Raw genomic sequence first — 15,335 nt, 5'->3', positions numbered from 1 at the left:
GGCGATGGCAGGCGAACCAGTAAACCCTCGTACAGTCATACTCCCATCCTCGTGGGAAACAACTTTCGAGTCTTCCCTGCCTCCGTGTTGTCCCCTTCCTAGGCCTCGTCGTCGTCCATCGCCCTAGTGCTCTCGGCGCGGAGTGGTCAACATGGTCAAGGAACGACTTCCATCGGACGTGGACTGTACGTGGAGAGGCTGACAGCTGGGTCCACGGCCGCAGCAAGGAAGTGCCTCCTTATTACGTGCAAAATAATTGTTCCTCCACCTGACAGCGGGGACCCACCGGACGGGCCACCAGTATTTTGCGAATTTCCCCCTGACTACTGGGACCCACCGGACGGGCCACCGTATTTCGTGAAAAAAACGTCCCCCCGCTGTGAGCTCGGAGCCACCGGAAGTGCCTCCTTATTACGCACAAAAAAATGTATACTCCCCCGGCTAGCTGGGACCCACCTTGCTGGGAGGCTGACTTGTTGGCCTACTAAGTTGATGGGGACGAAGGGCTTTGTCAACTTAGTCAATATGAACGATTCTAGCTCCACTGACCGTACGATGTCCATCCAACGGCCGTAGTGCTTCTTCAACCTCTGGTCTTCTTGCTCCAGCCGCCCAAAGCAGCGCCGGTCGTGCCGCATGCTCCTGCCTCTCGTGGCCGGTTGTGCTGCCACAGAGGCCTCACCGCCCCCTACTATTCCCACTGCTGTCCAGGCCCTGTGGCCACGGCAGCCTCACACCGCAGCCGAACCAGTGAACCCTCATAGTCCTCTCCGCGCGGGCTTCCACTGTCGCGTCGTCCCCTTCCTAGGCCCCACCGTCGTCCACCGCCATGGTGCTCTTCATGCGGCATGGTCAACGTGGTCAAGGAACGACTTCCATCGGAAGAGTACTGTACGTGGAGAGGCTGACTGCTGGGTCCACGGCCACAGCCCAGTTTTTTTTGTGATTTGCCAAGTAAGTCGCTTTGTTAGGCCTCTTGGGCTGCAAATCTTTCAGGACGAGGAGAGCTTTCATTCGGCTGGCCGAGAAAATGGCCCATCAGTAATGAGAAATGGGTTGTACATTTTTAAAACACATCAAACCGACAATTAGTTTCAAATATCTTTTTTTCATTTCAAGATTTTAAATTACATTAATTTTTATGCGTGGATAATTTGTTGGATATTATATTGATATACATTTATTTTTAAAACCAGTTTGAATGTGAGTCGAAATTTCGGGATTAAAAACAGTTCGGACCGCACCAAAATATGCAAAATTTCGTATAATTTTTTAACTGTTGCCACAATATGGGTTGTAATGCTGACAAAAAGAATATGGGCTCCAAAAAACCTTAAGAATTAGCAAATGGGCTGTAAATTATTAGAAATAATGGCAGATGGGCTGTATGCTGTTTTCCACATATTTGAGGCTTTCCTAAAAAAGGTTGACGCACAAGCACTGACTATTGGATGTCCATCCAACGGCCGTTGTGCTTCTTCAATCTCTGTTCTTCCTGCTCCAGCCACTCAAACAAGCGCCGGCGGGACTGCCTGCTCCCTCCTCCTTGCGGCCGGCTGTGCTGCCGCGCAGGCCTCACCGCCCGACCGTACTCCCATCGCTGGCCTAGCCATCCCTCTACTCACCACACCTGCTGTTATTCTCCGGCGATGGCAGGCGAACCAGTAAACCCTCGTACAGTCATACTCCCATCCTCGTGGGAAACAACTTTCAAGTCTTCCCTGCCTCCGTGTCGTCCCCTTCCTAGGCCTCGTCATCGTCCATCGCCCTAGTGCTCTCGGCGCGGGGTGGTCAACATGGTCAAGGAACGACTTCCATTGGACGTGGACTGTACGTGGAGAGGCTGACAGCTAGGTCCACAACCGCAGCAAGGAAGTGCCTCCTTATTACGCGGAAAATAATGATTCCACCACCTGACAGCTGGGACCCACCAGACGGGCCACTGTATTTCGCAAAAAAAACGTTTCCCCTGACTGCTGGGACCCACCAGCAACATCTTCGCACGCAAGGAAGTGCGTCAGGGCAAAAAAACGATTCGCCCCTGACTGCTGGGACCCACCAGCAACATCTTCGCATGCAAGGAAGTGTGTCAGGGCAAAAAAACGATTCGCCCCCTGACTGCTGGGACCCACCAGCTACATCTTCGCAGGCAAGGAAGTGCTTGACAGTCGGGACCCACCTGGTCGAAGCGTACGTAGCGTTGTCATTCTGGTCGCGAACATGTACGTACATACTGCTCGATGTAGAGGCGTGCACGTGTCGTAGTAGAGGCACGGACGTAGCATGGACACGTACGTACAACGGCCAGGGTGCAAGAAAGAAAATACGGCCACGTATGTGTACATACAGGCGGGGTCTTGAACGCCTACTCACGCATACGTACGGCGAGGGCTCGTGTACATGGCTGGGTCGGAACGGAGAAACGGCGTCATCGTCGTGTTCATTGGGAGGCAACGGAATGCGTCGTGTTCATCGGGAGGCAACAAAACACATGGGAGCCAACCGACTGGGTCGGAATGGAATGCGTGGTCATGTTCATCGGGAGGGCTTGGACGAAACAGGCGATGGAAACGAGGCATGGCGTACCGCACAACGGAGGAAACAGAGCTCCTACGTTTGGAACAGGGTCCTGTTGATCGGGAGGGGTCTGGCGTACCGCAAAATGGAGGAAACGGACCTCCTACGATCGAAACGGGGGTCCTGTTGATCGGGAGGGGTGTGGCGTACCACAAAACGGAGGAAACAGACTTGTGTTGGAGCGCTACGGTCGAAATGGGGGTCCTGTTCACCGGGAGGGGTGTGGCGTACTGCAAAACGGGACTCCACGGGATACTGTCATCTCCACCGTTGACCCCCTCCAGCCTCCACAAGCTACTGTTCATCCACCGTCGACCTCCTCCAGCCTCCACCTGTGACTGTTCATCCACGGGCTCCTGTTCATCCAGCCTCCACCGCGCGCTACTCCACCGGCTACTGTTCAACCAGCCCTCTCCACGGGCTCTTGTTCAACCACCCCTCCATGGGCTACTATTCATCCTGCCCTCCACCGTCTACTGTTCATCCTGCCCTCCACGGGGTGGTCCTGTTCATCCAGCCCTCCACGGGATCCTGTTCATCCATCCCCAACCGGCTCGATTGATCAGGGTCCTGTTCATCTAGAGGCAACACCACGGGTTCCTGTTCATCCACCCCCACCAGGAACTATTCATCCACCCCCCCCCCACGCGCAACGCTCACTGTTCATCCAGAGGCAGCATCGATCGGCTTCAGTTAGCAGCAGTAGCGAAGGAATCGCTCGATCAGGTTCAGTTAACAGCCATCGATCGATCGCTCGGGTTCAGTAACGCGTAGCCTGCAGTGCAATCGCTCGGGTTTAGTTAGAGCCCAACTCCTCGCTCGGGTTCAGTTAGAGCCAATGCCTCGAACACACGCGCATATGTGTACGAGATAAACGTGCATCGCTCAGCCCCCGACCTCCCACCGTAACCGGGAACTCCCCGAAATTTTCCTCCCCCTCGCTTCTACCACGGTTTTTTCCGTCATGGATGGCCCAAAGAATTTCATGCAGCTGTGTCTCCGGCCCTCCCAGGACGAAAAGCCCATTTTCTGTCATAGAAGTAGGAGCCCACCACATCTATGATGATACCGGGTTTTGTCACAATTATCATCATAGAAGTGTCATATGTATGACAGAAAAAAATTCGTTCGGCCCAAAATGTCACGGATGTGTCTTTTTTTTGTAGTGTATGGCCGAAACGGTTTTTGTTGGTGGGCTAATTCTGGGTGGTACGGGTGCCCAGGGGTGGGAGGTCCGGGTGCCAGGGGGTAAGGGGTGCGGGCACCGGGGGGGGGGTCACTGGGGTTGGGAGGGGGCGGGGGGGGGGTCCGGGTGCCCCGGGGTCACTGATTTGGGCAGAAATTTGTGGGAAAACGGGAGAAATTGGTGGATTTCATGGGGGGAAGGTGGAGATGGATGGGTGGAAGGCTAGATCCACTTGAAACCAAGCAAATCCATGGATTAAATCTAACAAAACCTCATCAAACCAACAAATCACAAAAATAGGGCTACTTTCGGTGGGGAATTTTTGAAATTGGGGAAGAACACAACAAAATTAGGCTAGAGAACAAAAAGGGGGGCTCCAATTCCGTGAGAAACCATGGCTCATGATACCAAGATGTTGTAGGGTGGAACCCTAGATGGAGATCTTTCACGAATTGGTGGGGAAATCCCCAAGAACAAGAAGAACGCAAAGGGGGGAAACAAGAGGAACACTCAAATTGACTTGATCCAATCACACATGTGCTATATCCCATCACACAAAGAGAGATACAAGGGTCCAAATCCAACACAAGAAGATACGAGAGGTAACTAGTTAATGTAACTTCCCAATTTTCAATTTGAATGTTATACATAGGTCATCATATGCATATCAAATTTTATTTGCATTTTGGTTGTGATCCTAGAAATCTTAAGCAACTCAAGGACCCAAGGAGACAGTTGGAGGTTTCATTCATTTTCATATTTGAATTTTTCTCAAATTGGAAAAGAGGATCAATTTGATTTTAAATATTTTTCTCTCCAATTATTTCCAATAACAAAAATAAATGAGAGAAGATAAAATGGCTTCTTAAAAAGAGAGGAATATTGGATAAGAAAATTTTAAAATCAAAGTAATGTTTTATTGTATTTTATTCGCTATTTTGTTTCAATTAGAAAAATATATGCATTTTAGGCCAAAAAATGTTCGCCTTGTTCGAAATATTAGGTTTAGACGGTGAAAATTGTTTCTGGTATTATTAGAATTTTTTATATATTATTAGGATTTACCTTTCGAGCGAAATTTATTTTAAAAAAACTTCTTCGCTCGACTGGGCCGAAGGCCCAGCCGAGCCGGCCCGCGCCACCAACTGCCTCGCCTGACCCGTGCTTGCGTCGATCTGCGGCAGGGAGCCGGACTCCGCGCCACTGCCATTGCCCCCTGCCCAAGCCGCCCCCATCTTTATAAGCCACCCGCCCTGCCACTTCCTCCCCACCTCGACTCGCAGCTGCCGCCGCCCGCTCGCCGTCGCAGCTCACGCCGCTGCTCGCTGTCGCGCCGCCCGCAAGCCGCCGCCGCCGCTCGCCGTTGCCACCCGCGCCACCGCACCGCCGCCTCGCCTCGTCGTCGCCTCGCCACCGTCGCTCGTCGCCAAAGCCGCCGGTTACCACCGCCATCGTTGAATGGTAAAAGACCGATCATTTTTTCGGTTTTCTTCAGGTTTTTTCGATTAGTTAGATTAGATCGGTTTTTTATTTATTAGGTTAATTAGCAAGCGTTCTCTGTTTAGTTTGTTTTAGCGAACGGATTCGTCCGTTTAGTTCTGTTAGCGAACGTTCGTTCATTAGGTTTCTTTGTTATTTTAATTTTCTGCCAAGGTCTTTTCTGCGAATACTTTACTCACAGATTTGTCCCTGATCTTCAAACCCTCGTTAGTTTTTGCTTGTTTGTCCAAATACAGTGAAACCAATGCCAAAATCTTCGTCTTGTTTCCCTCTTTCCAGTTAATCAACTTGAACATGATTTTGACAAATTAAAATTTGGTTTTAAGCAGATTTGAATTAGAAATTCTTTTGATCGTAGTTTGTATTTCCAAACTCCGATTCGATTGATTCTTTTTGCAAATCGAAGCTCTTTAGTTGAACTTTCAATTTGGATCTTTTCCTTTGAGTTTTCCCTTGCATCTTACACTTGAGTGCTTATGTATGCTATTGTTTGTCTACGATAGAGTTTCCGGAGTGCGAAGCGTGCTACTACGAGTCACTAGGGTTTCCAGATCGCCAACAAGGCAAGTAACACTTTGATCATACCCCTTATTACCCAGTTTTTATGCATTACATTCAATCCTCAAACATTGCATGAGTAGGATCTGTTTAGCATGTGGGTTTTGGGAAGTAGTTGTTGAGGTAGTACCTATTGCCCTTTTATTCAAACCTTGGGAGTTACTACGTTACGCTTATTATACTTTGCTATCCCATGCTCGTAGACCGTGTTTGGTTTGAGAGAATTCATGACAGATGTGAGAGATTATTGTTAACTAAGGTTTAACTTAAGGTGGCTACTTTAATACACATCTGGGTGGATTGGTTTGTGGGCACCTGGGGAAATCCAGTGTTGTCCAAAGGAGATCTCGGGGTATCCGTGTGATTTTCCTATGGTTTGCCACCCACGCTCAAAGGGATCATTATGTTATTCATGCTGGAGAATTCCGTGTGCAGCCACAAGCCATTATGGGCTCTGGCAGAGTTGAGTATGTTGTGTGACCTCCTTCAGTGGCAGATTAGCATATGTAGGGGATGTAGGTGGTACGGTCTACTCTTCGTAAAGAGTTAACGCTTCTGAAAGACTGTGTCTCGGTCATCCGTTCCTCAAACATCATGCAGTGCGAGATATTCAACGGAGGAGAGCGAGTCTTGTGGGGAAAAGTGTGCAAACCTCTGCAGAGTGTACAAACTAATCATGGTTAGTCGTGTCCTCGGTTATGGACATCTTGAGTATCTGGTGCTTGAATTATTATGTTGATCTCATCACTTTACTTAATTAACTTGTTGAGTTATTTTTTTTTAATTTGGGATTGAGATGGGGTTACCATTGTGAATGTTTTCAACAAACTTTGTAGTTAAATAAAATATATTCCTTTGTTGTAGGGAAAAATTGTCTTTACGCAAAATGATAACCATAGGGCCTCCACCAGCCATATATGCATATAGTTATAGCTATTTCATGTTCATTGCTCTATAGTGTTATTTTGCCAGCATATTCCATGTGCTGACCTACATAGGCTGCAACGTATTATGTTGCAGAGTTTTCAGACAAAGAGTAAGGTGCGCTAGGTCGTTGTCGTGCACTCAGCTATGCCGTTGGAGTTGATGGACTCATTTACCTTTCGAAGCTGCCGCTGTTATCTTATTTAGATCGCCTTAATTAAGCCATATTATTGTAATAAGTTCTATTTTGAGACATTCGATGTAATAAGTGTGTGATTGAACTCTGTTATAAATCCTCGAGTATTGTGTGTGTCAGCATTACCGAACTAGGGATGACACTTATACACAGAGGTCTTGATGATCCTATGATGGGGATCCTTCCCTAGATGGGGTCTTGCATCCACTAGGGATCTTCTCCATAGGAGGTCTTGATCTCCGTGGGAGAGGTCTCTCTCTCTCTCAAGAGGAGGTACAAGGAGGAAAGCTCACTAAATTATGTCATATACTTTGCTATCCTCTCTAATGAGCTAGGGGGAGAGTTTATATAGGCTAGGGACGAATTGGTGGTAAAACAAGGCTACATGGGTCTTCTGCCCTTAGTGCATGCAGGCACAAACCGGACGTGTCAGGGCACCCAGTGCAATGGGGTCACCTACCTCTCGAGCACTGTGTTGGTTTTCCCTTGAAGAGGAAAGGGGGGGCATCGGTGGATCTCGGGTAGGGGGTCCCGAACTGTGCGTCTCAGGCAGATGGTAACAGGAGGCAGGGGACACAATGTTTTACCTAGGTTCAGGCCCTCTTGATGGAGGTAAAACCCTACGTCCTGCTTGATTAATATTGATGATATGGGTAGTACAAGAGTAGATCTACCACGAGATCGGAGAGGCTAAACCCTAGAAGCTAGCCTATGGTCTGATTGTATGTTGTAGTTGTTGTTGTCCTATGGACTAAAACCCTCCGGTTTATATAGACACGGGAGAGGGTTAGGGTTACACAAGGTCGGTTACAAAGGAGGAGATATCCATATCCGTATTGCCTAGCTTGCCTTCCACGCCAAGTAGAGTCCCATCCGGACATGAGACGAAGTCTTCAATCTTGTATCTTCATAGTCCAACAGTCCGGCCAAAGGATATAATCCGGCTGTCCGGAGACCCCCTAATCCAGGACTCCCTCAGTAGCCCCTGAACCAGGCTTCAATGACAATGAGTCCGGCGCGCAGTATTGTCTTCGGCATTGCAAGGCGGGTTCCTTCTCCGAATACATCAAGGATAATGTCCGACCCTGCAAAATAAGTTCCACATACCACCGTAGGGAAAATAATATTTTCACAAATCAAATTTGCTGACTTGTTTTGGCAACACGACATTATGCCATGGACCGGTGATTATTTGAACCGTTTCCTTTAACTAGCCCCGCACATAATGCGAGGCAGTTTTTTGACACGTCTTGTCAAAGCAGAGATCGTGTCCCCCTATCACGGGATTCTCATCAATACGGGCGTGGGTAACCCAACTGCGCTATCGATTACGGCACTTGGGGGATAAGCGAGTTTTACTAGGCTAGTGGGGACGCTTAGTTTCGTCCGCCCATATAAAGGGATAAGGATTCACCTTTTCATCCACGCCTTCTTCCTCCTTTGCTCATCCGTTTTCGCACACCCGAGCTCTAGCGCCCAAGTCCACACTTTCCACCTCAACCTTCTCCAACCATGTCCAGAGCGGGAGGCAGGTGGATGGTCTCCTCCGTCACGGAGGGAGACATCAAGAAGCTGAGGAGAGCCGGATACCTGCCCGACGACATCGCACACCGGCTCCTAGATGAGGGGCAGCTCATCCCCACCCCCAGGCCCCATGATAGGGTAGTGTTCCTCACCCATTTCCTCCACGGACTGGGATTCCCTATCCACCCATTCGTCTGGGGGCTCATGTTCTACTACGGCCTGGATTTCCACGATCTGGCCCCGAACTTCATCCTCAACATCTCGGCGTTTATCGTCGTGTGCGAGGCCTTCCTCCGCATCAAGCCCCACTTCGGCTTATGGCTGAAGACCTTCAATGTCAAGCCGAAGGTTGTGGGCGGCCGCCAGGCGGAGTGTGGAGGCGCCATGGTGGGCAAGATGCCCAACGTTACATGGCTCAAGGGCTCCTTTGTGGAAACCATAAAGGGGTGGCAATCGGGGTGGTTCTACATCACCGAGTCGTGCGACCCTGCATGGGCAGCGGCCCCCGAGTTCCAATCTGGCATCCCCACATGGCTCACCTCTTGGAAAGAGAAGGGCCTATCCTAGGGTAGTTCGGGAGAGCTGACCGGACTCCAAACATTTATTCAAAACATGGTGAACATGAAGCTCAAATTCGTCAACGTAGTCCAGGTCATGCTCCACCACCGGATCCTCCCGTGCCAACAATGGGACTTCAACTTGTGGGAGTTCGACCCGGCGCAGCACCGAACTCTGAACAGGCTCTTTGACACAACTCACGAAGATGCCTGGAGGGTGTTGTTCAAAAGCACCGAGGCCCCCCCTCCCATTACTGAGGATCGCGGATTCAACGCGAAGCGCCAAGCCAGTGCGGTAAGTTGCTTTACCTTTCACAGGGTACTTATTTTTTATAGATTGACTCCATGCGGGATCTAAACTCCCGTACCTTTGATAGGACTGGCAGGAGACGGCCGGACAGATCGATTGTCCGGCTCCTTTGCCCGAAGGCCCAGAAGACGCTCTTCTGGCGAAGATGCTGACTCCGGCTCCTTATACGGTGCCGGAGAAGACCAAGAAGGCCAAGGGAACCCGAAAGAGTTCCAGACGCCAGGCGTCGTCGGACTCACCGTCCGATGACTCTGCGGCGCACTCCTCCCCCGAAGACGAGGAGGAAGAAGAAGATGCTCCCCCTCCAGGCGGGGGAGACAAGAAAAGGAAGGCCGTCCCAACTGGGGGGCCGAAGGGTCCAAGAAGGGAAGGACTCTCCTTCCGGACAGCTCCACCGCCGCCGATGAAGACGAAGATGAGTGGTTGCCCAGGGCCAAGCCCCTGGGGAGATCGTAAGTATTCGGATACCAGAGTAACTTGTAGCATTCCTTTGTCGCACTGCTTTCCCTAACGTCGAACATGATTATGCAGGCCGCCACGAGCCAGTATCGATGTATCATCGGACGGCTCCCTGGGCTCGTCGGACATGGATAGCGATCCAGTCCCAACCGCCACCTCCCCTCATCCTGCGGACGACGCCGAGGTGCTGTCTCACGAGGCACCGGGTCGAGGGGAGACAGTCCCGGAGGCACCTCAATGTGGCCTCCCGGACTCCAGGAGCCGAGGGGACAAGTCCCCTGAGAGTTCCGAGTTTGGCCCTCAGCCAAACACCATGCCGGAACCTCCAATGGTTCCGGGCTCGGGCAGGCGGCCTCCTTCCAAGAGGGACAAGACGCCTGTGCCGGTGACCTCTGTCCATCCAGAGGCGCCGGACAATCTGCTGGCAGCGCTTCGCGGCGCTTCCATCGACGAGGAGCACCGTGCTATTATGAATGCGGTGGTCCAGAAGGTTCAGTCTGCCAAGAGCGGATTGAGTGAAGCTTGTGCCAGCCTTCTAACAGGCTTTGAGGTAAGTGTTTTAAGATATAGGAAAAATATTACCACATAGACAGTAGCCCCTGATGCTTTGTTCGGTGTTCACAAAGAAAAGCCAAACAGAGGATCAAATAATATCGCAGGAGTCTAATATAAGTATGTCAATATGCGTATGCAGGCCTCGCTGCTGGCATCCGCCGCACTGACTGCGGAGGTTGCCGTACTGAAGCAGGACCTCGAGGGGTCCAAGAAAGAGCTCGGCCTTGCCAAGAGGCAGCTCGAGGAGAACAAGGGTAAGTAATACCCTGTCTATAGATATGTATATATATATATATAAAGACGTGATTGCAAAATGACAGGATCATCGTATATCTGCCAGGGGACACGACCGAGGTGGCGACCATGAAGGAAGTGCTAACCAGTGCCGAAGATAAAGCGGCTAAGGAGCGCACCGAGCGAGAAAAGCAAGAGGCTCGGGTGGGCGAGGTGCAGCAAGAGCTCCAGGCTCTCGTGACGAAGCACGAGGCGTTGGAGCTTGACTCGAAGACGCGAGAGTCTGAGCTTGCCGCGGCCCTCGAGAGCGTGAAAAGTGCCAAGGCCGAAGCCCAAAAGTCCCTCCAGGAGATTGACGCAATGAAGAAGATAGCGGCGGGTAAGGCATTATATATGCAGAGCAAGCATGTAAAAGTAAATTACCGATTACTTACCTGAATTCAGAGCTCTCCAGGAGTATTCGCAGATTTGCCCCGCAGCGTGTCGGATGCCGCACAGTTTTACCAGGCCGAGGAGGGAAGCTCAACGGAGAAGCTGTTCTGGTCTCAGTATACTGGGACCGAACACCCGATGCCTCTGAGCGACCAGCTAAAGTAGTTGGTCGAGCTGTACAAGGCGGCTGGACAGGCCATGAAGGGCTTTATAGTGTGGCTATGGCCTGGCGACGCCCTTCCGAACAGCTACTTCGGCCTGGTGAGTGATGCCTACTACACAAACTTCTTCTTGTAGACGTTGTTGGGCCTCCAAGTGCAGAGGTTTGTAGGACAGTAGCAAATTTCCCTCAAGTGGATGACCTAAGGTTTATCAATCCATAGGAGGCGTAGGATGAAGATGGTCTCTCTCAAGCAACCCTGCAACCAAATAACAAAGAGTCTCTTATGTCCCCAACACACCCAATACAATGGTAAATTGTATAGGTGCACTAGTTCGGCGAAGAGATGGTGATACAAGTGGTATATGGATAGTAGATAAAGGTATTTGTAATCTGAAATTATAAAAATAGCAAGGTAACAAGTGATAAAAGTGAGCATAAACGGTATTGCAATGCGTGGAAATAAGGCCTAGGGTTCATACTTTCACTAGTGCAAGTCCTCTCAACAATAATAACATAACTGGATCACATAACTATCCCTCAACATGCAACAAAGAGTCACTCCAAAGTCACTAATAGTGGAGAACGAACGAAGAGATTACGGTAGGGTACGAAACCACCTCAAAGTTATTCTTTCCAATCAATCCGTTGGGCTATTCATATAAATGTCACAAACAGCCCTAGAGTTCGTACTAGAATAACACCTTAAGACACAAATCAATCAAAACCCTAATGTTACCTAGATACTCCAATGTCACCTCAAGTATCCGGGGGTATGATTATACAATATGCATCACACAATCTCAGATTCATCTATTCAACCAACACAAAGGACCTCAAGAGTGCCCCAAAGTTCTACCGGAGAATCACGACGAAAACGTGTGCCAACCCCTATGCATAGGTTCATGGGCGGAACCCGCAAGTTGGTCACCGAAACATACATCAAGTGGCACGCAGTATCCCATTGTCACCACATATATCCACGGCAAGACATACATCAAGTGTTCTCAAGTCTTTAAAGACTCAATCCGATAAGATTACTTCAAAGGGGAAACTCAATTCATTACAAGAGAGAAGAGGGGGGAAGAAACATCATAGGATCCAAAAATAATAGCAAAGCTCGCGATTCATCAAGATTGTATCATCTCAAGAACATGAGAGAGAGCGATCAAACACATAGCTACTAGTACATACCCTCAGCCCCGAGGGAGAACTACTCCCTCCTCGTCATGGAGAGCACCGGGATGATGAAGTTGGCCACCGGTGAGGGTTCCGCCCTCCGGCAGGGTGCCGGAACAGGGTCCCGATTGGTTTTTGGTGGCTACGGAGGCTTCTGGCGGCGGAACTCCCGATCTATGTTGCGTTTTGGAAGTTTTAGGGTATGTGGATATATATGGGTGCAGGGAGGACGTCAGAGGAGCCACGGGGGTCCCACGAGACAGGGGGCGCGCCCTAGGGGGGGGGCAACCCTTGTGGGCACCTCGTGTCTCCCCTGACGTGGGGTCCAAGTCCATCAGGTGTGTTTCCTTCCAAAAATAACTTCTCAAGTTGATTTCGTTCCGTTTCGACTCCGTCTGATATTCCTTTCCTTCGAAACACTGAAATAGGCATAAAACAACAAATCTGGGCTGGGCCTCCGGTTAATAGGTCAGTCCCAAAAGTAATATAAAAGTGGATAATAAAGCCCAATATTGCCCAAAATAGTAGATAATATAGCATGGAGCAATCAAAAATTATAGATACGTTGGAGACGTATCAAGCATCCCCAAGCTTAATTCCTGCTTGTCCTCGAGTAGGTAAATGATAAAAAGAGAATTTTTTGATGCGGAGTGCTACTTGGCATAATTTCAATGTAATTCTTCTTAATTGTGGTATGAATATTCAGATCCATAAGATTCAAGACAAAAGTTCATATTGACATAGAAAATAATAATACTTCAAGCATACCAACTAAGCAATTATGTTTTCTCAAAATAACATGGCCAAAGAAAGCTATCCCTACAAAATCATATAGTCTGGCTATGCTCCATCTTCACCACACAAAATATTTAAATCATGCACAACCCCGATGACAAGCCAAACAATTGTTTCATACTTTTGATGTTCTCAAACTTTTTCAATCTTCACGCAATACATGAGCGTGAGCCATGGATATAGCACTATAGGTGGAATAGAATGGTGGTTGTGGAAAAGACAAAAAGGGAGAAGATAGTCTCACATCGACTAGGCGTATCAACGGGCTATGGAGATGCCCATCAATAGATATCAATGTGAGTGAGTAGGGATTGCCATGCAACGGATGCACTAGAGCTATAAGTGTATGAAAGCTCAACAAAAGAAACTAGTGGGTGTGCATCCAACTCGCTTGCTCACGAAGACCTAGGGCACTTGAGGAGGCCCATCATTGGAATATACAAGCCAAGTTCTATAATGTAAAATTCCCACTAGTATATGAAAATGACAACATATGAGACTCTCTATATGAAGAACATGGTGCTACTTTGAAGCACAATATATGAGACTTGCTATATCATGGTGCTACTTTGAAGCACAAGTGTGGTAAAAGGATAGTAGCATTGCCCCTTTTTTTTGGGCCTTCTTTTTTTGGCCTTTCTCTTTTTTTATTTGGGACAATGCTCTATTGAATGATGATCATCACACTTCTATTTATTTACAACTCAATAATTACAACTCGATACTAGAACAAAGTATGACTCTATATGAATGCCTCCGGCGGTGTACCGGGATGTTCAATGATGCATGAGTGACAAGTATGAAAGAATCATGAACAGTGGTTTTGCCACAAATACAATGGCAACTACATGATCATGCTAAGCAATATGACAATGATGAATGTGTCATGATGAATGGAATGGTGGAAAGTTGCATGGCAATATATCTCGGAATGGCTATGGAAATGCCATAATAGGTAGGTATGGTGGCTGTTTTGAGGAAGGTAAATGGTGGGTTTATGGTACCGGCGAAAGTTGCGCGGTACTAGAGAGGCTAGCAATGGTGGAAGGGTGACAGTGAGTATAATCCATGTACTCAACATTAGTCGTAAAGAACTCACATACTTATTGCAAAAATCTATTAGTTATCTAAACAAAGTATTACGCGCATGCTCCTAGGGGGATAGATTGGTAGGAAAAGACCATCGCTCGTCCCAGACCGCCACTCATAAGGAAGACAATCAATAAATAAATCATGCTCCGACTTCATTACATAACGGTTCACCATACGTGCATGCTACGGGAATCACAAACTTTAACACAAGTATTTCTCAAATTCATAACCACTCAACTAGCATGACTCTAATATCACCATCTCCATATCTCAAAACAATTATCAAGTACCAAACTTCTCATAGTATTCAACACACTCATAAGAGAATTTTATTATTCTTGAATACCTAGCATATTAGGATTTTAAGCAAATTACCATGCTATTTAAGACTCTCAAAATAATCTAAGTGAAGCATGAGAGTTCATCTATTTCTTCAAAATAAAACTACCACCATGCTCTAAAAGATATAAGTGAAGCACTAGAGCAAATGACAAACTACTCCGAAAGATATAAGTGAAGATCAATGAGTAGTCGAATAATTATGCAACTATGTGAAGACTCTCTAACAATTAATAATTTCAGATCTTTTTACTCTATTCAAACAGCAAGCAAAGCAAAAAAAATGACATCTAATAATAGAAAACATCATGTGAAGAAGTAAAAACTTAGGATCAACCTATACTAACCGATAATTGTTGAAGAAGAAAGGTGGGATGCCAACCGGGGCATCCCCAAGCTTAGATGCTTGAGACTTCTTGAAATATTATCTTGGGGGGGCCTTGGGCATCCCCGAGCTTGAACTTTTGTGTCTCCTTAATTCCTCACATATCACGGTCTCCCTAAATCTCAAAAGCTTCATCCACACAAAACTCAACAAGGACTCGTGAGATAAGTTAGTATAAACCATTGCCAAAACCTTATCATACTTTACTGTAGCAAATCACTAAAATTATTATTCAACATTGCATACTAAATGCCTCTGCATATTTAATAGTCCTATCCTCAAATAGAATCATTAAAGAAGCAAACATATGCAAACAATGCAAACATAACAGCAATCTGCCTAAACAGGATAGTCTGTAAAGAATGCTGCAACA

The sequence above is a fragment of the Triticum aestivum genome, chromosome 6A (assembly GCF_018294505.1).
Source record: "Triticum aestivum cultivar Chinese Spring chromosome 6A, IWGSC CS RefSeq v2.1, whole genome shotgun sequence".
In the NCBI taxonomy this organism is placed as follows: Eukaryota; Viridiplantae; Streptophyta; class Magnoliopsida; order Poales; family Poaceae; genus Triticum; species Triticum aestivum.
Note: the sequence above shows the minus strand (reverse complement) of the source record.